This window comes from Silurus meridionalis, chromosome 12 (assembly GCF_014805685.1).
Source record: "Silurus meridionalis isolate SWU-2019-XX chromosome 12, ASM1480568v1, whole genome shotgun sequence".
Lineage (NCBI taxonomy): Eukaryota > Metazoa > Chordata > Actinopteri > Siluriformes > Siluridae > Silurus > Silurus meridionalis.
In genome coordinates, this window is record NC_060895.1 from 11,205,860 (window position 1) to 11,230,677 (window position 24,818).

A 24,818-nucleotide genomic window follows, 5' to 3' on the forward strand; every position below is an offset into this window, starting at 1 on the left:
GGCTCGGACATCTTGACATTTCTATCAGGAAACGGCAGAGGGAAGTCATGGTGGTGGCACAGGGGGCTCCAGATCACGTTTATTATTTTGTGAGGAAGTGATTTCAGCTCCCCACTGCTTCAGAAAAGTAAACCACACATCACTTACTGTCAGTGCTGCAGACCTCAACACCTCAACACCTCACCATCCTCCTTATAGTTCCTCAATTCCACTCATGTATGTTTGGACCGATCCCTTCCAGTTTCCCCCCGTCACTTTTAATTGAGGCCGAGGCTGAGGGCACTGGCACAAACAGAAGCTGATGTGTAATCTTTCCTGAGAAATGGGCCTGGGCTGCCTCAATGTCGGCAACATAGAACCGGTTTGTGCTTCGGTAATCTGCAGCCTGCTGGTTCCCATCGCTATCATTTAACTTCATCACTTAATTCATACTATTGCTTAGCCACTGGCTAAATCTGTGATATAGATCTGTGCTAGTGGATCAGGGTGGCAAATAAATTTGCTTTTAGCAAAATAGGATAATTGGATATTTATAATGGTACAAATCTACTGTACGCTTTTATATCATTTGCAGAATATATTTGACCTGCCTCTAAATAAAAAAATATGTAGCATACTCTGTTACTTACATTTATTAAACGATAACAGTATTGTATTTTTAATTGGATTTCTGATTCAGTTTAAAAACTGCAAGTTGATTTTTTTTAAATAAGTAGGTATTTAATCTTAGAGTTTAATTTTATGCATTGTTCCTGTGAAAATAATTTACTATAGATTTATTACATTTTTAACTAAGAAAAAATGTTTTTCAGAATCAAAAGAAAAACACTAATCAGGTTGGACATTAGCTGTTAAACAAGACTAACTACAGTAATTGGGTTTTATCACTTTCTATTCTGCAGCAATCGATCACCTTATATTGGCCTTTGGATTCCATCCAAGAGAGGCTTTTTAGTGAATGTCACTTCAGGCATTACTTTGGCAACTCACTTATTTAAGAAACTGTCCCTGGAGTTTCATTTAACGTCGAATTAACAGAATTACAGAAGAAAATCTATGGTGAAAATAATGATTTGCCAAATTAGTTGTGAAGACATAGTACAGTTTATTTAATTTCAGATTAATATTGACATTATAAACTTTCACACTAATGAAATATATTTTGTAAGAATTAAATGTATTCAGCCAGACCTTGTTTTTTATTTATTTTCTATGCTTATGTGCTGATGGGAATTACATTTTGTAGGTTTCTTCATGAAAAAAATTGTATAACACATGGTTTTTCCATTAATCCACTGTTGGAGCTCCTGTTATAAAATCAACACCTACTGACCAATCAAATTGAGGACTTTAACAGTGCCTACTGTATAGTCCAGTGTCTAACAGTGTTAATTGAAACTCTTTATTTGAAATAAATAGCATCTTGTTTACCTGGGCATATTTACAGGGGCATATATTCCACTACAATACAGAGGGTTATTCTACATGAGTTTTGTCACCTTCAGATCCCTAAAATCTTTTTGGAACCTGTTTGGGTTGTGATTTCTTTCCCCATCAAAATGGCATTTGGGTGTAAATTGTTGATTGAATCAAGACCAAACATGTCTTGGTTATCTCGGCTTTCTGGGGAACAGGGCTTGTCTCTGTGCAGGTGTCACTCTTCCTCTGTGTCAGCGTGTCAGATAAGCCAGCACTCCCTGCCACAGGGCAGCACTTTTGTCGGTGCAGTCTGATTGTCACATCGATGGCTTCCTGTCAGTGCAGTGACTTCTTTTACCTCCTGCTGCCTGAGCACAGATTGTGAGGATGTTGCTCTTGAACATTTGCCGATTTTTCAGCATTAAACAAATGACACTCTCCAAAGTGACTTTGAGAAATGCTTTGTAGTTTCTATCAAAAAATAGCATTATACTAGTTTGCTAGGTCAAGGGCTAAGCATACCATCAGTCTAAAACATTTCTGGGAAGGTTATTAGAGCACAAAAGAAAATACAAGTTACAGAGTTTTTAAATGGCTAAATTCCAGTATGTGTGTATGTAGTATTCCTAGATATTTAGTCTTCATTTAAAGACCCCCAGTGATTTCGTTAGGAAATATTTGTACCATTTATCTTTAAACAACCTTGTCTTCTTTGATTACATGACAAATATCGTCTCATTCTTACAGGCTCTTTATTTTTTAATAAGCGCTTGCTTATGGTGTTTTGTAAAGAGGAGTGTTGTGTTCTGTACATGCAAAGTTCTTTGCCCACACAGATGACTAAGAGCCAAGCAGGGTCATGCAGAAAGCACTGCAGCCATCATTTCTTAAGAACTTGATCTTTACTGGCCAGCATAATAGCATTTCTGCCTCACAGCTCTAGTTCGATCTTAAGTTTGAGCCTGAACCTCACAATCTGTGTGGATTTTTGCATGTTTGTTCCCAACCATGTCCCCATGTTTCCTTTTAAATATGAATGTGTTTGCATTGTTCCCTGTAATGCTCCCACCGATCCACTATGACAGTGAATTGAAACCTTTACATCACACTTTTCTGTATCACTTCCTGTTTATATTCATGTGTGAATCCTACTTTATGATTCACAATCAATGTGTAATTGATTTTAAGCAATTTATTTTCTACACTCAAATTTTTAGTTTGACTTCAGATTGATTGTTTACTAAACACATTGTTCTCTTCATTTGACTATTGTGTGATTATGCCAGTGTGGTATTATCTCCATGTTCAGCAAAACCAAATGAGAAAAAACATTTAATAAAATAGAACTCTTTTTATGAGAGTTTTGATTAGAAGATTGGAAGCATGGAACTGTCTTCTCTCTTAAGTCTCTCTACCAGCACAGCTGACAGTAGCTTGTAACCTCTACATTGTGCACACAGAGATATCACACCTGCCTAATTTCAACAACAACACGGCTACTGTGTCATGGCTCTGTCTCTGTGTCTCTACTCAGGCCAGGACGGGGCAAGGAAAGTTGGAACATAGCATACCACAGATGTAGGTAGCTGTCACTGATTCATGGCTATGTGTCATGCTCTTCCTATTTCACCTTCACTGTTTTTCTAATTGCCCACCTCAGAGAATTGTCAGCTACAGTATACTGGTACAGAGTCTATGCCCCAATCTTTTAAGCAAGTCTTTAAAATGAAAAAATGTAGTTTTCCAACTTGAGTTATGCTTTACTATTCCATTGTTATTGTCTATGAAGATAATTCACATTGGGCCATCAATTTCTCTATGTCATATTTAATTGCACTACTTACTTTCTTATTTACCACTTCTACACCTTTACACAATCTCGACCTATTGAACTTCAAAAACCTTTTTCTAGGCTGAACCTGCTTCACCTTAGAGCAGTAAACTCTCATTTTTTGGGCTGTCAGTTTGCTGGAGCCGGGCATCCATGCGGAACACTGCTGTATTGGCTATACCTTCAGCGGTGAAAATGGAGAGGTTGGGAAAGGCTGGGCAAGGGTCAGACTCACACCTCGAGACTGAGAACATTTGATATTTCTTTACACACTGCTGTGTATTGATTTCTGTTATTCTTTTTTTCTCTTATTATTATTTTTGGTGAGGAATGAACAGGAAGTCTTGTATTTTTGTTCCCAGCATGGTGCATATAAGATGTTTTTGTGTGTGCATCAATTGAATTCACTTTATAACTATGCAGTCTTAGAAAAAAAAGATGTATTATTTAAAAAAAAAAAAAATCTATTTATTTTTTAACAATGCAAAACATTCTGTGTGTATGGCTTAACATGCCAAATAAGTTAGATTAGGGTTTGTCAGTTTAGAGCAGAGGTGCCCAATCCCTTTCCTATGAAGGGATAAAAATAAAACCTGGCAGAGGGCCAGGGGCCATTAATAAATTTTGCAATATACCAAATATTTTTTATTTTATTAAAAAATTGCTATTTATTTTACAATAGAGTTTAAGGCCTAATAGAGCTATTTAGTGACCTCTAATGAGAGACATTTTCCTTTTTCTCCTCTTCTCATATATGATATGGCAGAAATCAATGGTTGCAATTGGCAAACTTTCGCTTGCAGACCCTAGTTACCACTGGTAAAACAACAACAACAACAACAAAAACACCAGCAAAAACAACATTAAGCCATTGATTTTACTTAAATTATCATGGGGCATCTTGATAATGTTGTTACAACCTTGACATCAGGCTTTCCCATTGTGCAAAATTATGTCCATAAATTATTTATTTTTTTCTAGTATCAATTAGATCTAAATTCTTGACAGGCTTCTTTAATAAGTTCTCCAAAAGCTTTTAAAACACTATTGTCTGTAATTGAAGTCTAGTTAAAAGTGAGATTGCATTGATGATTATTCCAGTCTTGGGTTCACCTCTGTCTGTCTGTCTGTCTGTCTGTCTGTCTGTCTGTCTGTCTGTCTGTCTGTCTGTCTGTCTGCGTAATGTGATCACAGCCACATTGGAGTGTCCACTGTTAACACAGCATAGACACATTCTGATGGCCCCTTTTCTCACCAGTAGACTTTGCTCTGTCTCGTAATGGCAGAGAGAAATTGCTTTCAGTGCAAAGAGATACTATCTCAGAGGTATGCTAGAAAGAAGATGCCGAATGTGTGGGAAAGGAAGGAAATAGAACGAAATTCAAGATGGACACTCTTCCATTTCTCATTTTGCCATCTTCCATGAAAATGATTGGTCCTCATTCTGTCATGCAATGGAACAGTAAGGAATAGGAACAGTGTGTGAAAAGGAAAAGATTGATTTTTTTTCTCTGTTAACGTCTTGAAAATTTCTTTCGTGTACTTTTTGTGTCATGCACATCTAAAGATTGTTTGTGCCCTTGCATTCCACGAACTGTGATTTATAAATCTACTGGGGGAGATATTACAAATAATTGTATAGACACACTTTCTAATTTCACAGCTCTCTGAAGGTTAACGCTAAGCAGGCGTGAGAAACGGCGTTAGAAATGCATATATTTTACTGAAGGCAATATCCGAGCGAGGCAGTGCACGGCGTCTTTATTTGTATAGCATTCAGGATTTATTTATGTTCATTCTAAAGAACACAACCAAACACAACTGAACATGCATTATCTGAAAAGCTACTCGCGAATAACATTTACTAAAGTAGGTTGTTCCATGTCTAATTTAATGATAATAAAGGATTTTGTCTTTATCAGCTCTGTATCAATTGCAGTGTGGGAGTTGTTTGGAGGTACATACTGACTTATTTAAGGTAGATTTTCATCATGCAAATAAAAGGAATAAATGATATTTTATTCTGTTTATTAAGGCAAAAGGACTATTAGAACAAAAACATAATTTCTGGATAATTTATTTTAGTTTATGACAGAATAAATGCCCCAGAATTTTTGCTGGTGGCATAACAGTATACCATGATATTAAATATGTGGTTGCTTATAGATGCAGTGTCTCTGATTAAGATGCTGTGTTATACTTTTCATGTGTTTTATGAATGAGAGTAAAATGGTTAATTAATTTAGTACTGTGTAGAGTAGTCAGCCATTTAATCTCTTGTATGCAGAAGAGGGTAGATAGCACCTTCCTTCACGTTTTCTATGCCGTCTTGCGATTCTGCACAAGCAGCATTTATAGTAAAATATGGGGTTGTCTGACCTCATGTATCATTGGAGGAAGCCTATGTTACAATTGGCAGTATCTGGGGGTTAACTGTTGTATGATGAGCAAGAGAATACTCAAATAGAAAACATGCCTGGCTTTTTGGCCTGCATTATGAGTAGTGCTTCAGTCTGTATTTATATCCAAGGTGTACAGATTGTTTCGCAATAACCCTTACCAATTCATAATTCATACAGCTGTGGGCAGTTTTGCATCTAAAGTTTTAGACATGTTTAGTGACAGCATGATTGTTTATTTTGTTGTTAGCAAGTCATGCATCGATCTTTTTAGTGGGCTGGGATTGGAACTCCAAGGACCTGTGTGTGCTCGATCTTGCGTGAAAGATTCAGACATTGATGGATCCCACATCTCCCACAGCCTCCTCCTATAGTTCTTTCTTTATTAGTACTGTAAGCATTCAGAGTCTTGTTTGCAGCCCAGGATTCAGTTCTGAGGAACTTGTTCTGTGCCCAAGAGTGTAAGTTTGAGTAAGCTCTCTTGAGTAAGCTCTCTTTTTGTCGGTCTTTCTCTTTGGTCATTCAGTAAAGAACAAATCCCAGTGGTCATGCCATAACCAGCCAGTGTTGCCATTTTGAACATGTACTATAGATGAAGGGACTCATGCAGTACATCCTACTGTATGTCATTCCAGAGTGTCCCTGTGTTGAAAAATTATGGATTGGTTTTTAGACATACTGACAGAACAGAATGGCTGAAGGCACACCATGTATGAAGTTCCTGTTTTTGATTCAGTTCATCATAGACTTGCTACTTTTAAATCAATTCTATCAGTTAGAAAAAAAAAAGTTTAAAAACCCCTCTTAATTTTACTATGGTGCTGTGGAGTGGAGTCAAATTGGAGTCTGATTATCATGTTGTATCCAACAGTGCATAGCTGAGAGGAGTAAAATTCTGTTCAGTTAGTGTCTGTCTAAATAATCTGCTCCTCCGAACAGCAACATGTTCGACTCACTGAAACCAAATTGGTTACGTTCTACTGGTTCCGTGCTTAAATCATTTACATTTGGTCATTTAAATGTCTGAATAAAGAGTGAGACTTGTGGGTTGAATGGAATGGGCAGAACAGACCACACTCATAATAATTCAGGCATATTTTTATACCAATAAACCATGAGATAATCAGTGTACTAACCTTACATAAATGTTGGTCTGTCAATGTGAGAAGCAGGAACTGTGATGTGAAAGTAAAGTATTTGGTTTAACACAGACAGTTGTAGTAAATGTTTCCAACTTTTTTGAGTTTCACAGTGTTCTGTGTAGTATGGTTGACATTTTCTACAAACTAAATCTATGTATTTATTGCCAACTTTAAAAACGTACTCCACTACCTACTCTATGCATATATATAAATACTGCATTTAAATAAAAATATAACAATCAATTTCAAATTACTTTAAAAATGGTAACCTCAACGTACTGTTTTCTTTATATTTTAGTTTGAAATTATCCCAAACTTTGGAAACTTTCTGCCGTTTTCTTTGACCTGAATCTTCTCCTCGCCCCTCACTGTATTCTCTCCGATCCTCCAAGTTTCATTCTGTAAAGTCTTCTGTGTTTACCTGTCCAGAGCGCTCCAGAGTTTAGGTGGTGCATCAGTATTAGTGGTCCGTGGAAAAACACAGTGCTCCAGGTTTAGTTAAATGGACTAAACAAAATTTTGTAATTTAATTACTCAAGTTACTCGAGGAATCGTTACAGCCCTAATGTGTAGCGTTTGATACTATAATACAGTGCAATCGTGACCGAAATGCATCCAGTGACTTATCTGCACTTGATTAGATTGCCGCCGTACAGCAGAAATAGTCCTACCAAAAATAGTACGACATCTGTTTGACTCTCATGTGTGTAACTGAAGCGGCATGAGCTTTTAATTGCGCTGCTGCACGTCATGATGTTTGTAGTGTATTGAGAAGGTGAACATCAAGGAATAAAAGGAATTGTTTTAAGTTTTTCTGTATTCATACTGTAGTTGAGTGCAGACACAATATTATACAATCAGAGTTTTTCAATGCAAATGCAAAGCACAATGGTTTTTACATATACAGTGGAACCCGGTTATGTCGATGTCCTAGGGGAAATCAAAATGGCGGCAATATATTAACGTGCTTGAAATTTCTTTATGTACATGATGTGCGTTAATAAATGAGAATGTACATGCACGTGTTTTTGAAGTTTTTTTTTACACAACAGCGTTGCCGTGATTTGTTTGATGAAGGCATGCTATAAAAATACATACAGTACATGTTTATCTGTCAGGAATCCACCTGCCACACCCCCTTCGGCGCTTTCTCGGCCGCTTTCTCTGAAGCCCCCGGGTTCAATCGCGCACATATGATGCTCGTTTAGCATCATCACCAGCTCCTATTTAAACTTCCACACTCTCACTGTCCGTTATTGTTGGTATATGTTGGTTCACGGCGGTCGTTGTTATCGCTCATGCGTATCCCGGTACGTGCCTTCCCACCGGCACTCTCTCAACGGCTGCTCTTTTCTTCCCAAAGCGCATCGCGGATTCCCCGATCCTGAGGTGTTCATTCTATGCTTTTGCTGCTCATCCCACGTTCTCCCGTGTACTGTTCAGCGCCGCACTTCTACTTTCGCCTCCCGTTCATTGCATAACATTTAACAACAAAAGGCATATGTGCACTAACTAACAGCAGAGATTCACCAGTATACAATACAACACCTGTAGCATCTGTAAGGCTTGATTTTCCCGCCATTTTCGCGAGTTCTTCTGCGGCTGCACCGAGATAACCGACGTTAAATGGCAAATTTTTTCCCCCCTTGTGCTCGAGATATCAGGGTTCGGCGACATAAAAAAGTCGACATAACCGATAAAACAAATGCTTAGACAAAGCGAGAATTTGGCGGTTCCACTTCAAAAACGTCGACTTAATAGGGTTGTCGAGGTAACCGAGGTCGAGATAAGTGGGTTCCACTGTATTTATATTTTATAACTCATAAAATGCAAGTGAGTACAGGCAAGAGCAGGAGGCATATTTAATATGAAAGCATTGGTTGATTCAGTTTTAATTGCAGTTGTTGACCTTCCATATCAAATCCAGGTTATTGCACCACTTTGGATTTATTTCAAAGGTTCTATTTGTTGATATTGGTTATGGTTACAGGGTGCTATAGTGATGCAGATTATCCTGCACTTGGGCTTCTCCCTGTGGGGTTTGACATCATCTCTGTGTCTGTATATGGGTTTCCTATAGGCCCTTTGATTTCTTCCTATGCTGTTAGGTGAATTGGTTTTTCCAAGTTGCTCCTGTGTATAAGAGAATGTATACATGTATCTTGCAATGAAATGGAGTTGCATCCTTAATATATTCATACATTGGAAAGGTTCTGGATTCACAACAAGCCAGACTAGGATAAAGCTGTTAATAGAAAAAGATGATGAGTAACAATTATCAGTATATTGTTTACATGTCAATAAATATATATTAGTGGTATTTGTTGTATTGACTTTGATCATATGTCAGATAGAACAGCATGACTTCAAGGTTTTAATTGCCAGAGCGCTCTACTCCCACTTCTGAATAAATTTGGAAATGTTCTTATCGTCTATAGGTGTGAGGTTGTAAGTGTGTGGATACTGTAATATACCATTAGTAGCTTTGTAGCTCATATGCTTATTTTTACAATATGCACATTAAAGAGAGAGTGCAGAGTTCAGGTCTGTGCTGAGCACTTTTTTTCCAGCATGCATATGGGAATGTTTGTTTCTATTCCCTATAGAATCTGTATAGATCTGCACAGTTTCATTGGCTGCTGCTGTCAAGTATTTGAAAAGATGTCAGAAAAAAAAAAATCTGCAAAGGAGCTCGAGTGTGTACGTTTGTTTACGGTTTTTATCTTCCCTAGACTGATTTGTTTATCCAGAGACTGCACCGCTCATGTCTGCCTCAGTGTGACAACTTGACATCTCTCTGGCATCCAGCGTGAAGGCAATTCCAGCATTACTTGAAGCAGCCCATTAATGCCTAGTTTTCCTCCCACTTGTATAATGTTATTCCTGCTACCATGCAGATTACATAGCCGTAAAAAAATTTATATGACTCAGTTATCATCGGCTTCCATGATTTTGCTACATGATTTCAGAGGCCACAGTACACAGTACTCTGATATACTCATAGCATAAACATCTAAATAATGCTTCATTTACTGATGGCTGTATCAAATTAATTCTCATATTTAGTAGCCTAGACTTGGTAAATTTATAGGTTATGCTGATTTCTTTTTATTTTGGAACATGTAATTTTGACAGTTTTACCTCTGGCAGCCTGATTTTTTGTGTCATAAATCAGTATGTCAGTGTTTGAATTTTATTTTCATTTTTTTGGTGATGTGGAGTACTTCTGCTACCCTTAATGATGATGATCTGCAACAACAATGTTGGCCTATTTCAATTTTGTGATTGCTGGCCTCATGAAAATCAAGGAAAATTAATTTATTCAGGCAAAAATGCACAAAATCTTGACAAGTGTCTGAACCCATAATACATTTTTGTATGTTTTCACTTTACTAATAGGATAGAGGTGAAAAGGAATGCCTGTGGGTTCATTTAGGTTTAAGTGTTGGGATTTTGGAGGTATTACAGTACCTTAGCTGTCATAATTAATACATTTAATTGCTGAGTTGAAACATTTTGCCAGTGGTGCAGTAGGTAGTGTTGGTCGAGGGGTTTGATGGTGACCTGTAGTTACAGTTCATGCAGTTTTATATGCTCTTCCTGTCTGTATGGATATCCTTCACATCCTCCAGTATTCAGCAGGTGATAATGAAATTCCCTCTAGGGGTGTTTGTGTGTGTGTGTATGTGTGTGTGTGCTCGCATTGTTTATTCCTTCCTTACGCCGAAGGTTCCTGGAATAGGCTCCAGATCTTCCACAGCTGTGACCAGGATGAAGCATTCTTCATCCTTAAGGTGCTTGAATAAATCCCTGAACCTAATGGATTCCTGCCCTGTGTATTTGGATGTTTTCTCTGCTCTTATACATCTACAGCTAATTAAGAGACACAGAGGCTCAAAGCCTCTGAGTGTAATAGTAGAACAATTTGTGAAAAAGGCATACTTCATGAACAGAGTTAGTCATTGGTTAACTGTGGTAAAGTATTGCATTGTATGTCTGTTTTATTTAATTGTTAAAATTTGTTTAAAAAAAAAAAGGAGATGACCTGGGCAAGTTCATACATTAAAGTAAAACCTTGCTATGTATTTCATTTTCCTGTACTATCCTGCCTTTAACCATTATTGAGGTGAAAGAACTTGTCTGTCAGGACAAGCAGTTTAATTGCTAACAATAAATGATTGGAACACTGTAGCTTTGAGTGCACTCAAATAAGACCTAATGAGAATTTCATTAAAATACTGTCCTGGTTTGAGGAACAGGGCACAATGCACAACTTTAACAATTTATTAGTTACAAGTCGGATAGAGATATCTCATCAATACTGAATTTTGAAAGCTTGCTGCATTTGTAATGAAATTATGGTGAATGTTTTATGTTACAATACTCTCAGATTGACATTTCTGCTATGGTCATCAAGTGGTTGGCAGGACTAATACATAAAAAATTTATTTAAATGTATGCAGCCCCTGTGGGCACAAAGCAATTCTATATCTCAGCAAAGAAAAAAATATAATATAAAGCTTTGTTTATGCCACAAACCTAAAAAAAAAAAAGAGTTTTGTATAAACACAGAGCCCTAAAGAAATTGAGCTGTATATGCTTAAACTAACCAATAATCTAAGTATCTAAGATTATCTAGTAGCACTAAGTATCTAAGTAGCACTAATGCTGTATTGCAAAGAATAGCATTTCATTGCTAGTGAAAAGAGGTTTACAATATTTGACATAGATTATAAATATTTTTCTGTACTTCCTGTTGAACAGAGGTTCATTTTTGCAACTAGATATTTCATTGCATGTTTCTTTTTATTTATTGCTGTATTGCAACTACTGTATGACTGAACTCTAAATCTCACAATTACATGGTGTGTTTCAAGGCACTAAAATAAGTAGCATTACTGACAGTATCAGACTTGCATCCCAGAGAGTTTCTTCACTTTTGATTTGCATTTAAGTGCAAAACCATGTGTTCATTTCAGCTGTGTTTTTGGGGCAGCGGCAAAGAGCGCTACCAGAGTTGGGGTAATGAAGCGATTAATAAAGCATCAGTGCAGGAGCTCATGCCACTGTTAATTCTGATTAAAAACATAAATGCTGTTTTGCCAGCCCACTCTGAATAAACTCATTAACTTTTACGGGGCAATTAAATGAAGCATATGAGAAAGTGTGGCATGAGATGCAAGAAAGGTAACGCCTGCTAGGTTTCTATTTCAGGTTTCTTTTAGTTTTTGGTCTGGTGATAGAAATACCTGAGGATGATAAAATAACTAATTTATACAGATTGATGATTGAAGTCTTCAGATACCTATATTACAATATCAATTAAAATACCCAGTATCAAATTGATTGCAGCTACAGCTAAGTGATTTTAACAGTATCGCTAAAACATTAGTATCATCTGAAACTGTTTGCTGATAATACTGTAAACATCTTTTAAACATTAGAAATTATTAGCAATTTTTACAAAACTAAAAAAACTTTCTTTCGGCTTCTCTCGTCAGGGGTCGCCACAGCGGATCATCCACATGTTTGATTTGGCACATGTTTTTACGCTGGATGCCCTACCTAACGCAACCCTCCCTATTTATCTGGGCTTGGGACCGGCATTAAGGCTTGTGCAACCCTAATGGCTGGGGTTGGTTCCCTGACCGGGGATCAAACCGGGCTGCAGCGTTGAGAGCGCCGCATCCTAACCACTGGACCACCAGGGAACCGCAGCAATTTTTACAAAACTAAAAAAGAAATACTGTAGGCAGTACATTTGTCATGCAAGGCATGTTTTGAGCTTAGTGGTGATTAGCATTATGCTAATGTTCACTGGGAGCTGGCTATATTGCATTAACGAAAGGTCACATTAGATAAGTGCACTGGTGCCATTAGGATGCAGGTACGTAAAATTGTCTTTAAGAGCAGGATCTTGTGAACATAAACAGAAGAAGAAATCTGCCAATATTTAACTCTAAAAGAGCAAAATGAGCACTCTTAAGGAGAGACAACATGATAGCATGTGCCATATAGCAATGCTGTAAGCAGTCAGACACACACAGCATACCGTATTTTTCGGACTATAAGCCGCTACTTTTTTCCTACGTTTTGAACCCCGCGGCTTAAACAACGAATCAGCTAATTTATGAATTTTTCCTGGGTTTTTCCCGGTTTTACAAACTACAGGCCAAAAAACTGAGCGACATAACATTAGACCAATAACATTTCCGAATGGATACAAAAAAACGCACCTCACCTGTGTTCTGAGCTGAACTGCATCGGGGAAAAAAAGTTTTTTTTAACCGCACGACGATGCCAAAAGATAAACTCCCGAGAAAAATAGTTGTGAAAGGAAGGAGGAAGACAGTGAACAATGACTTACTTGGTCGGCTACTGTTTAGATACAAGCCTTTGTAGCGCGTTGAGTCTGGGTCATGGGATAGCGCGCTAACTCCAGTTGCAACAGAAATCATATAAGCACAGACAGGTTTCCAAAACTCGTGCTTTTTTATTTTTCTTGGCAACAGCGTTACGGGTTAGTCAAAGAAACTTAAAATAATAAGGACATAATCCTCATCTTGAACACACGCAGTAATACTGGAAAAATGCAGTGGCATGCTAATCCCACAATACCGCTATGCTCCTAAAGGAAGCGCAACATATTTCACCCATTACACTGTGTGTAACGTGTCTTTCATTAAAGCCTGTGTAAAGTACATTAGTGTAGACACCTGCGGCTTATTTATGTTAAAAATAAAAATATTTGTAAAATTCAGTGGGTGCGGCTTATATATGGGTGCACTTTATAGTCCGGAAATTACGGTACTACCAGTGAGCAGAAAGAAGAAACGTAGTAGTGGATATAGGTGAACATTTCACGTCTCTGCTTTCACACTAGTTGTTTTTCTACAGAGAAAGCAATGGCAAGCGTGTGATTATGTGATTGTAGACTCTATCTATAACAAAGCTGTCACTACATACTACGTAGTACGTTCTAATGTAATTCTAATTAGCTAGTTGATCAATACAGATTTATTAGCCACAAACTTTCGGTCAATCTCTCAACAGTTAACATAATTATTTCAATGAGCAGTTCTCTTAAGCATTGCAGACTTTGCCCCCTTCACATCCCCCTCCCCCCAAGCTTTGATTAGATTTGATTAATCAAGCATTAAAAATGTCCATGTTACTCTGCTTTTATGTATGAAAATCTGTCATATGATCAAATTGTGACCTTTTCAATATACTTCTAAAAGGGTACAGGTTTAAGCATTTAAAAGTACGCCTTACCCGGTCTACCTTTACAATTGTGACAAATCTAAATATAGAAAAACTACATTTCTGGGGAATTCAAAAGACGTTATACATTTAAATAGGAAATGAGTTTAGTTTTCCTGCACTGACATCTGACAGGTTTTCCCAGACTGCTGTATATGGGACCAAATATACATGACTTTCCTGTATCAAGGTGTCCTTGTCAGTAACTATTATTACATTGGGGAAAAGCTCAGTCTGAGTTATCATTCGCTGCAGAGCCAGTTTAATCAATACACATTAGAAACTTACACTACAGAGGGAGACTCATTGTATCAGCTTGCATTGTTTCGTTCCCTGCATGGAAAGGAAATTAGATCTTGTTTTGCTGTTTTGCCTCCTCAGAGTAATAAGATAATGATTGTTGGAAATTGAACCCTAATGTCATTCAACAGCTCCTCTTGTGTGTTGCCTGAAGAGGCTGATTAGTCTGCTTTCCATAGCAAGTGCTTCTGAATTCCATTGATATGCTGACAGTGTCTGGTGCAAACCTGCTGTGCAGAAATTTTTAGATGTTTATGCTGTTGATGCCTAATCATAATTACTTAGCACCTGCAGGTAGGGAGCATTTTTACATCTAGAATACAATTCAAATATATACAGTAGAGTATGTATAAAATGCTACACAGTGAAGACAGTATTTATATGAGATAAATACATAAAAATAAAATTGTGCCAACCAAGAACGTGTTACCTTCTGTGATCAGAAACATTCACTGACAAGATTCGATTGTTCAACTGATTATGGAAAAAATTAAAAGCTCTGAATGTCTTTTTTAATGTGTGCCCTAAATGAAGAGAGCCATTGCACAAACACTGGGCAAAACAAAAACAGTCAAATAAAAGTGCCTTGAAAACTATCAAAATAACAACCAAAACCTGAACAGTAGTTCATGACAGTTGTAAGACATGAAACATTGTGAGACTTGTGAGCAAAATCTTAGAAAAAAACAACAATCTTGGCATCACCAGTAACCGATACAGGGCATGGGAAAAGGTATTACTATATGCGTTTTGTATATCTGTTTGAAGAGAAGAAATATAGAGGCTAAAACACAAGATACAAACAACTCATCCACAATAAGGGCAAGAAAGCTAGAATGAAATTCACAAAGAAATACAGAGATAAGATGCCAGAGTTCTAGAACCAAAATTAACCTTTATCAAAATGATGAACATTTCAAAGTGTACAGAAAGAAAGTATCTGCTCATGATCTAAAGCATACAAGCTAATCAGTCAAGCCCTGTCATGTCATGGTTCAGGATTACATGACTGCTTCTGCAACAGACTCACTGATATTTATTGATGATAGAACTTATGATGGCAGCAGAATGAATTCAGAGGTCTGCAGAAATTGTTTTTCTGCCAGTTTATAGAGAAATGCATTCAAATCTAATTGGCAGCAAGACAATGTCCTAAAACACACTGCCGACTTAACAAATGACTTCAGGGGAAAACTGCGAAAGGCGTTAGACTGGCCAAGTCAATCACCAGACCTTAACCACATTTCACCTCCAGTGGTAGAAGGAAAAACAGAAGGGAAAGAACCCTTTTGTTTCAGTGGGTCAACTGTTTGATGCAGCCAGTGCACCAAATATATTCAGTGTTATCTCAAAATGTATTCAGTGTATAGCAAAAACAAAAAAAAAGGAAAAACTAAATATTAAAATTAACATATTTCTCTGGCTCACATCCTGTCGCAAACATTCCATTTGCTTTCCATTTGCATTAAATGCACTAACAGTTGTAGGCCCCAACAATCGTTTCATTATTCTCTCAGTTCCACTCCAGATAACATAATAAATATTAAATATACAGTATGTGTTGGTGTATGCATCACTGTTGTTATATGGTAGATCTTTATTCCAGCGAGAAAACATCTAATATTTAATAGGAAGGTATGCTGTAATAATAATTACTGGTACCTAGGTTTACTGTATATTGGATTTTGAGGAACATAATAGCTTAAAGTATTGGATAAGCAATAATGCTATCAATCAGAATTTAATAAGCTGGAATGAACAAGTTCTATTTTGAATATATTTATGCATATGCATTTTAAGTACCGTAATTTCCGGACTATTAAGCGCACCCACTGATTTTACAAAGATTTTTATTTTGAACATAAATAAGCCGCACCTGTCTATAAGCCGAAACTAATGAACTTTACACAGGCTTTAACGAAAGACAGAGTCTGTTACACTGGGTAACGGGTGAAATATGTTGTGGCTCCTTTAAGAGCAGAGCGGCATTTTGGGAATAGCCTGCTGCCGCATTTTTCCGGTATTACTGCATGTGTGCAAGACCGAGGAATATGTCCTTATTATTTTCTGATGCTCATTTCTAAGTTTCTTTGACTAACCCGTAACGCTGTTGCCAAGAAAAATAAAAAAGCACGAGTTTTGGAAACCTGTCTGTGCTCATATGATTTCTGTTACAACTGGAGTTAGCGAGCTCTCCCATGACCCAGACTCAACGCATTACAACAGCTTGTATCTAAACAGTAGCCTACCAAAAAAGTCATTGTTCACTGTCTTCCTCCTTCCTTTCACAACAATTTCTTTTTTTTTTAATAAAGTTTTTATTTTGGCATCGTCGTGCGTTTAAAAATTGCCGTGCCGATGCTGAGCAGCTCAGAACACAGGTGAGGTGCGTTTTTTTCGTTTCCGTTCGGAAATTTTATTGGTCTAATGTTATGGGGTTCAGTTCTTTGGCTTGAAGTTTATGAAACCGGTTCAAAACGTAGGAAAAAAGTAGCGGCTTATAGTCCGAAAAATACGGTATGTAAAATCTATATAGTCAAACTTTTGAGGACACCAGAACATCACTCCCTTATACACGTCTTCCCTAAAATGTTGCAACAAAGGTAAAATCACAATTTGTACAGGACATCTTAAAGTATGCTGTAGCATTAACATTTTCCTTTAATGGAAATAAAGGAGCCAAATAAGTTTAAGCATAACAGTGAACCTCTGCACAATGCAAGACCCATGAAGACATTATGTGCCAAGGCTAGAGTGGAAAAAAAAAATTAGTGGCCATGGCACAGAATCTTTAAATTGCAAAGAATACACTGTACTTGCACTTTTTTTCTGGTATAGTGTGATATAGATTAACCTCAGCACTACATTACAGTACAATACAATATAATTATATAATTGTTACAGCACAGTAAAACAAATACAGTGAACTATATACGTTAAATACAATATGTCCATTTATTAAGCCAGTGAAGACAGAGCTGGTCCTATGGGCATGAGGTAGGAACACACCCTAAATAGCATCATATGTAAACACACACAAATGTAACACATTTCACATAGTCAGTTTACCCACCAATGTGTTTTTTTGTGGGTAGAGTATAGAGAATTTGACAGAAACCCATTGTGAGACAGGAATATGTAAAGAAATACAGCACAGACACTAACCCAAGCTCAGGATAGAACTGGGAAACCTCTAGCAACCTGCTGCATAATAATAATTAGATAATTGTAAAGGCCTTGAAAAGAAAGTGTATAGTTAAATCTGAAGCAGCATGTTGTGCAATTATTCTGTGAATATTATTGCAGTTAAAAGAGGAATATAGGAAGCAGCGTTGTTAAAAATTCTGTGAAGGTTGCCTAGTATGGGATTTCTGCTGTGAAGGGAAAGGCTGGAAAAGTGAATGATTTGGGTGTTAAAGGTCGGCCATTTTCTCTGTATTCTTCACAAAGCGGTGTTCAGGGGGCAGCTTAAATTCCTTTTACTGTCATAGAAAGTAGAAACACTGCAAGACCTTCTTAAGGATAAAGCAAGTTGTATAAACAGAGGGAAACATTTAGTTCCTGAAAGGCTGTGTCGTAATGCGTATGGTCATCTGTATTATAGATGTAATATAATTGCTGTGAGGAGACAGTCTGTCCAGATTAGAGGATAGAGAAAAAGAGAGAGAGAGTAGTGAAAGAGCACTGAGAGCATTTTCTGCACGTTGCTGGCTCAGGCACACAGAGATGAAATTAAATGAAAGCATGTCTGGATTAAAGCTCATTAAGTGGGAGAAGAACCTTAATTGCTGCAGCTCTGTACAGCCTCACAAAGAGCCAGCCTCACTAATCTGTTGCTTAAGGGTGATTGTTTTCTGCGTTTGCGTGCACACACACACACACACACACACACACACACACACACACACACACACACACACACACACACACACAAATGCATAGCATAAGAAAATAGTATTTTAGGGAAGCTTGTTTAAGAAATTGGCACAAAACTGCCTTTTGGAAAAAGAAAAAAGCAACGCATGTGTGTGATTGGATTTTCTCGCCTGTGCTTTGTGAGGAAAAGGGAATGGTTTTGTGTTTTAAAGCTCATCAGCTTTTAACTGGCTTGTGGTAAATAGGATAAACCTCCCTTTTAGAGTGTACTCATTCTAAGCAGAGCATAAATCCTGCCCTGCGGTGTATTCACAAAGGGTTTTATCTTTATTGTTTTTACATTGGCAGACATAATACTTACACTTAAAATCAACTTATATTCCAAGTTGTAATATATGTATAAATATAGTATTTAAATACAACAGTGCTTAAAGGTGAGCCTTAAAGACTTAGTCATAGTTTGCTAAGCCCACAGAAACACAGCGTGCAAATATTAAATATTGGATGAATTGGATTATATTTAATTATTCAGTTTCCTGTGGAGATTGCAGTGACTCATGTTCCTCTCATATCAAGCCCAGTTTGTGTTGCATAGAAAATAGAAAATGCAATGCAACTTGCGATGAACCTAAAGATTAATGGACTGATCCCCAAAATTCAAACTTAGCAACCCATTATTTTTGGGGTATTACCAATAACCCCAAGCCACACCTTAGTTCAACTATTTTTGCATCCATGCAACTTTTTCATGGATGTCTTATATCCAGTTGCATTTTTCTTGGTTTGTTTGTTTTACTGGGAACAAAGAAAAAAGGCTTGACCAGAAGGAGTAAATCCTGCTTCGTCACACCTCTGTGGTTATTTGATTCACTGAAGGAAATGTGATTTATATTGGAGACCTTCCCCCCTTTTTCCATGGCTTACTCTACTTCAGCTCTACAACCTGTCCAGGTGATACTTTTTTTTCTTTTTTCAAGGGGGTGCTTGTACCCTGTGTGCTTTCACTAACACACCTTATGCTTTATTATTTTGGTCATCCACTTTTTTCTCATTCATTCTTGCTCTCTCTTCTAGCTATGCCCACCACTGAGTGGACTGAGGATTTAGCCTGTTATATTCCTGGCTAAACACAGAGTTGTCCAGGGGTCTGGAGGCTGCTGAGTGACTTTGCACATTGTTAGAGGGCTGAGATCAATAGTTTGCTCCAGTGTATTTCTCTCTCTCTCTCTCTCTCTCTCTCTCTCTCTCTCTCTCTCTCTCTCTCTCTCTTTCTTTCTCTGGCTTAGCAGGTGAGAGGTGTCTCAGTGCATTGCTGGGTGCTAATCAATAAGTTGCCAGTGATAGCAGGTGTCCTTGTATTGATCAGGCTGTTTCTTGCCGCTGGTCATTATGGAGATGTGAGATTGACCTTTGAGAGAAGGCAGAAAGTAGCAAGAACTCAGCTGTAAAGCCCTTTCAGGACCTGCACTTTCACAGAGTAGAAACATGTCCCTCAGCCTCAATGCTGCTGTTGGGGTGACATTTCAAAATATCTCATAAATCACACTGGAGACAGTATAATGCAGGTGCAGATGGCATATTCATGGGGTTATACCAGATGGTAAAATGCACATTCAGCCAATGTCTGTGTAAGACCTATTGATTATTTGCTAGCTAGGTAAATACTAAATTAATAAATTGATTTCTTTTTAAAGTACACATTACAAAGAGAATTGTAAATTCTTGGTGGATTTGTCTTGTATTCCCATGTCTTCAGATTGTATTTAATTTAGTGGTAGCTCAGTGGTTAAGATGTTGGTATACTGATTAGAACCTCAGCTACTCAGTTGTATAAATTTGATTGAAATGTGGTAAAAATCTATTTTTATTATTTTACCAGAATATAAAATGAAATAAAATGTTTCTACCTGAAACATTGATATTATGTGTATTTACATTTATAATCAGACATAACATTAAAGCCAACTATTTGTATCAGAAAAACAGTTCTAACCTGTTGCTGTATGGACTTTACCAGACCTCTGATGGTGTTCTGTGGTGAACTTCTTTGTCTTGCACATCCAAGAGATGCTTGATCATATTAAGATCCGGGGCATTTATAGGCAAAGTCAACACCTTTAACCCTTTGTCATGTTCCTCAAACAATTTCTGGACTTTTTCTGTTGTATAGTGGGTGCATTATTCTGCTAAAAGCGTGACCTACCTGATCAAAACAAGCACACCCCTTCATGTCACATCCACATGAGTGCTAGGACCCAAGTCTTTTTAGCAGAACATTGCTCGGAGCATCACACTGCCTCTACCAACTTGCCATTTTTCCATACTAAATACTAATTTAGTTTTTGTTTTACTTTGAGATTTACTTTCTGTTACATTTCTGTTAATGTCATTACAAGATGATATTTAAATCAGTTAGAACAAATACTTATCATGTTCCTGTATTTCCACATTATTTACAGTGGCAAGCCAGAATACACTTGATTATAACAGAGCTAACTCTGGCCTAAACAACTATTGAACTTAATGCAGCTATAATTTCAGAATAATGATCATAATGATCATAATTTCAGATGGGGTAGCTTTAGCTGGCATTAGATTGGCTGGGGGTAGAGCAGGATAATAAATGCTCAGGAGTTGTCAGAGTGCCAAGTGGCAGCACAATCACAGATGCTTTTAGTCCTCTTGCCGAATCACAGTGCCTTTACTGTGTTTTACAACACATACTGAAACTTCCAAAAGCTTAGTTACAAACATACACACAACAATTCATGTTTTAGTATACCAAGGGGACAGCACTGACAGAATTCTAGGTTATTAACTTCTCACATCACTTTTGCCCACATCTAAATGTAACTGTCTGAAGCCTCTTAATATAACTGCCATTTTCCTTTTCCCACATTCCATTTGAACATGTTGTTCTGCTTATATGGTTGTGAAGATAAATGTTTTGTTTGATAAATTGTGAAGAATATCAAATGTGTTTTTGTGATTGCTCTTGTTGTGACAGAATAAGGCTGAAAGACAAGGCTTTCTGTCCAAGCTAGAAGCTTCAAAAGGCCTTTGAATTAAATGTGACTCCATTGAGGAGAATGAAAAGTGTTGGACATGTGGGTGCCGTGCTGCAGGAGATGCTGGCTCTGTGCCACTCAGAAAGATGATTCATTGTGGCATCGGTGGGTGTTCTGCATTTATCTTGCAGCCGTTTTTGTACTACAGCTACTTTGTAACTAGACTAGCATAAGATCTGCGGTATAATTCAGAGAAGGGTAAGAGGTAAATTCAATAACTAGCCAACGAAAAGCTTCTGTGTGCTTCCCCCTGCCTAGTTGGCTAGTTAGCTAGCTAGTTTAATGAATTAATACAGACTTATGGAAATTAACCTGCATTAGATCATTGTCCTGATGCATTTGCACCTTTGATAAATAGCCATAAAGCATTTACTTTGGCATTTAAGATTTTGCTAGCAGTCTTGCTTTTATTTGATGTGGTCAACCTGACTCCTGCATAGGAAGATGGAGAATTATATGACTGCTTTATGCTGGATGTCATTCCAACTACACCACATACTATATGTCAAGGCTTTCGCTTTTGGAGCATGGCTGTAAGGAAGGTGTGGGGTTTAGTCAGTGTTTCAGTTCAGCTCAAAAGGTGTTCTGTGGAGTTGAGGTCAGAGCTCTGTGCAGGCCACTTAACTACTTCTACCTCCAACTGTGGAAAACCATGTCTTCATAGATCTTGCTTTGTGCGTAGGGAAATTGTTATTCTGGAACAGGTACAGGCCTCTTTATTCCAGTGAAGGGAAATTATTAATGCAGTAGATGTATTCATTTGCCTACAAATCTTTTTACTGACAGGCAAATAGGCTGACAAGTAGTGAAGCAGTGTTTAGGATTCCAATTAATAGTATATGATATATTTATAAGATTGTGATGTGTTCCTACACCGTGAAGTACATTAAGGTTAAAGCCTGCTGAACATACTTCAAACTTTTATTTTGCAAAAGTAAATAAGGAATATTTTTTTCTGCCTGGCTTTATCCCAGGATAACAATTTCTTGTATTTGTCTGGAACTTTGTTAGTTTGCTACAGTACAGAGCCACACTCACATTTCAGTAACTGTTTATATGTTCTCAAAGGAACAAAACTATAAAAATAAAACTTTTAGAGTAGTCAATGTGCAGCTTGTATAACAGTACATATTTACTGGATGTACAGTACAGTACAAAGCTGCTGGATGTTAGACACATGGCGCTTTTCCACCTTCCGCTTGAGGATGCCTCACAGGTGCTCAAAAGGGTTCAGGTCTAGAGACATACTTGGTATGCTTTGCATAGTTACATGATATAGAGCTGTTATCACTTAGGGTGTACTCACTGGTACGATATACTGGTATGATATACCATACACACAATTTATGTAATGTACTGCATGCCTAGGCTGTCATGCATTTAGATGGAGTCTTTGTTGTATATGTTTGAGTATTACAAGTGGACATGTGAATGTTCATTTGTATCTAGGATATTATGACGATCTGATAAACTAATAATGCAATCTTTCTTAGCCACTGCAGTTGCTTTCTTATTGGACTATTATTAATGTTTAATTATCACAGTGTGTATGTACGAAGCTGTTGCTGTGGGAATGATTAATCCAGCTCCTGGTTCCTGCGGTCTCCCAGAAGCATGTGGGCAGCCCTCTGCCCTCCATACAGATTAATTATAAGGCCTTTTGCTTGAGAAGTCTGAGTGGGAGAGCTCAGAACGAGAAGGACATGAATCAGTGAAAATCAATTTGAGATGAAATGTATCCTGCACTCTCTCTCACCTAATCTCCGTTATGGGCTCTCATCATCACAGCAGGAATGCTGTTTGCGTGTGTGTGTGTGTGTGTGAGAGAGAGAGAGAGAGAGAGAGAGAGAGAGAGAGGAAGGGAGATGCAAATTGGCCTATCTGACCAAAAATTCAATGTCTTCCAGGTTAAAATGAGTTGTCTCTTTTGGACACCTGTGTGTGTGTGTGTGTGTGTGTGTGTGTGTGTGTGTGTGTGTGTTTTTCTTTAATGACAGTGTGCACTCAAGCTGGCATTGGCTTCACAGGTACAACACATATGACTTTAGATCATCTCAATCTGGGTGTCATCTGCAAACATGCTTTAATAGAAGCAAATAGGTTTAGGTTTGAAGAAAACTATTATTGTACAAAGCAGATCTGTTAACATGGTGAATATTAATTTTTTCTTTATTTGAATGAGAAGACCCAAATTAGTCCTAGCATGCTCCATAAAGATATGATTTACATTTACATTTACATTTGCGGTATTTAGCAGACGCCCTTATCCAGAGCGACGTACAAAAGTGCTTTAAATCTCTAGTAATGAATAGATCTACACTGGTACGCCAGATCACGAATTTAATATAAATATAACTCGAATTCTACAAACTTGGAAAGTGCTAATTTAGGTATTTCAGGAAGATGAAGGTCTTCAGTCGTCGCTTGAAGATAATCAGGGACTCTGCTGTACGGACAACTAGGGGAAGTTCATTCCACCACCTCGGTGCCAGAACAGAGAAGAGCCTTGAAGTGTACTTACCTCTCATTCTGAGAGAAGGTGTACCAGTCAAGCAGTGCTGGAGGATCTCAGACAGCGTGGTGCAGAGTGAGATGTGATGAGGTCACTGAGGTAAGATGGCGCTGGTCCATTTTTGGCCTTGTAGGCAAGCATCAGAGTTTTGAATCTGATACGTGCAGCTACTGGAAGCCAGTGAAGGGAGCGTAGCAGCGGGGTGGTGTGGGAAAACTTGGGCTGCTGAACACAAGTCGTGCAGCTGTGTTTTGGATCATTTGCAGTGGACAAATAGCGTTCAGAGGAAGACCTGCCAGCAGAGAGTTGCAGTAGTCAAGTCTTGAAATGACAAGAGACTGAACAAGCACCTGGGCAGCCTGTGTGGACAGAAATGGTCGAATCCTTCGGATTTACATGGGTTGGAGTAAAAGATCTTAAGTGGCCTGCTATAGACCTTTGGAATGAGACTGAACAAGCACCTGGGCAGCCTGTATGGACAGAAATGGTCGAATCCTTCGGATTTACATGGGTTGGAGTAAAAGATGGGTTGGAGTAAAAGATCTTAAGTGGCCTGCTATAGACCTTTGAAATGAATGGGAACACTGACTGCACCCCACCCTGTATCAGTACCTGACTTTACTAATGCCCTGAGCACATCCAAACAGGTTATTGTAACAGCAAATGTGGAATGGGATGTTTAAAAAGCAAATCTTATGATCAGGTGTGCACAAACTTTTGCCAATTTAATGTATATTGGGGTTGACAATAATAATTAATATGCAGATTTTCTACTCTAATTTTAGCATAGTTACATCAAAATTAGGGACCAAAAGTAATTGGACAAACCAACAAAAACATAAATTTATTTATTTTTTGGGTACTTGGTTATTCACTTTTGTTAATGACTCCTTTCAGGTAAGGTTGTCCATGCTTAGTGATTTTCAGCTCTTGAAATCTCCATTCTCCCATTTGCTTTATGTCTGTAGTCATGACTACAAATCAGTTGAATAAATTGCAAGTGTTTGA

General features: G+C 37.8%; 1 protein-coding gene across 8 annotated transcripts in view; it reads left to right on the top strand.

Annotated features, from left to right (window-relative positions):
- sez6b (seizure related 6 homolog b) overlaps positions 1-24,818 on the top strand; it is a 159,372-nt gene that overhangs the window by 50,702 nt on the left and 83,852 nt on the right. The gene's annotated exons all lie outside the window — the stretch shown is intronic.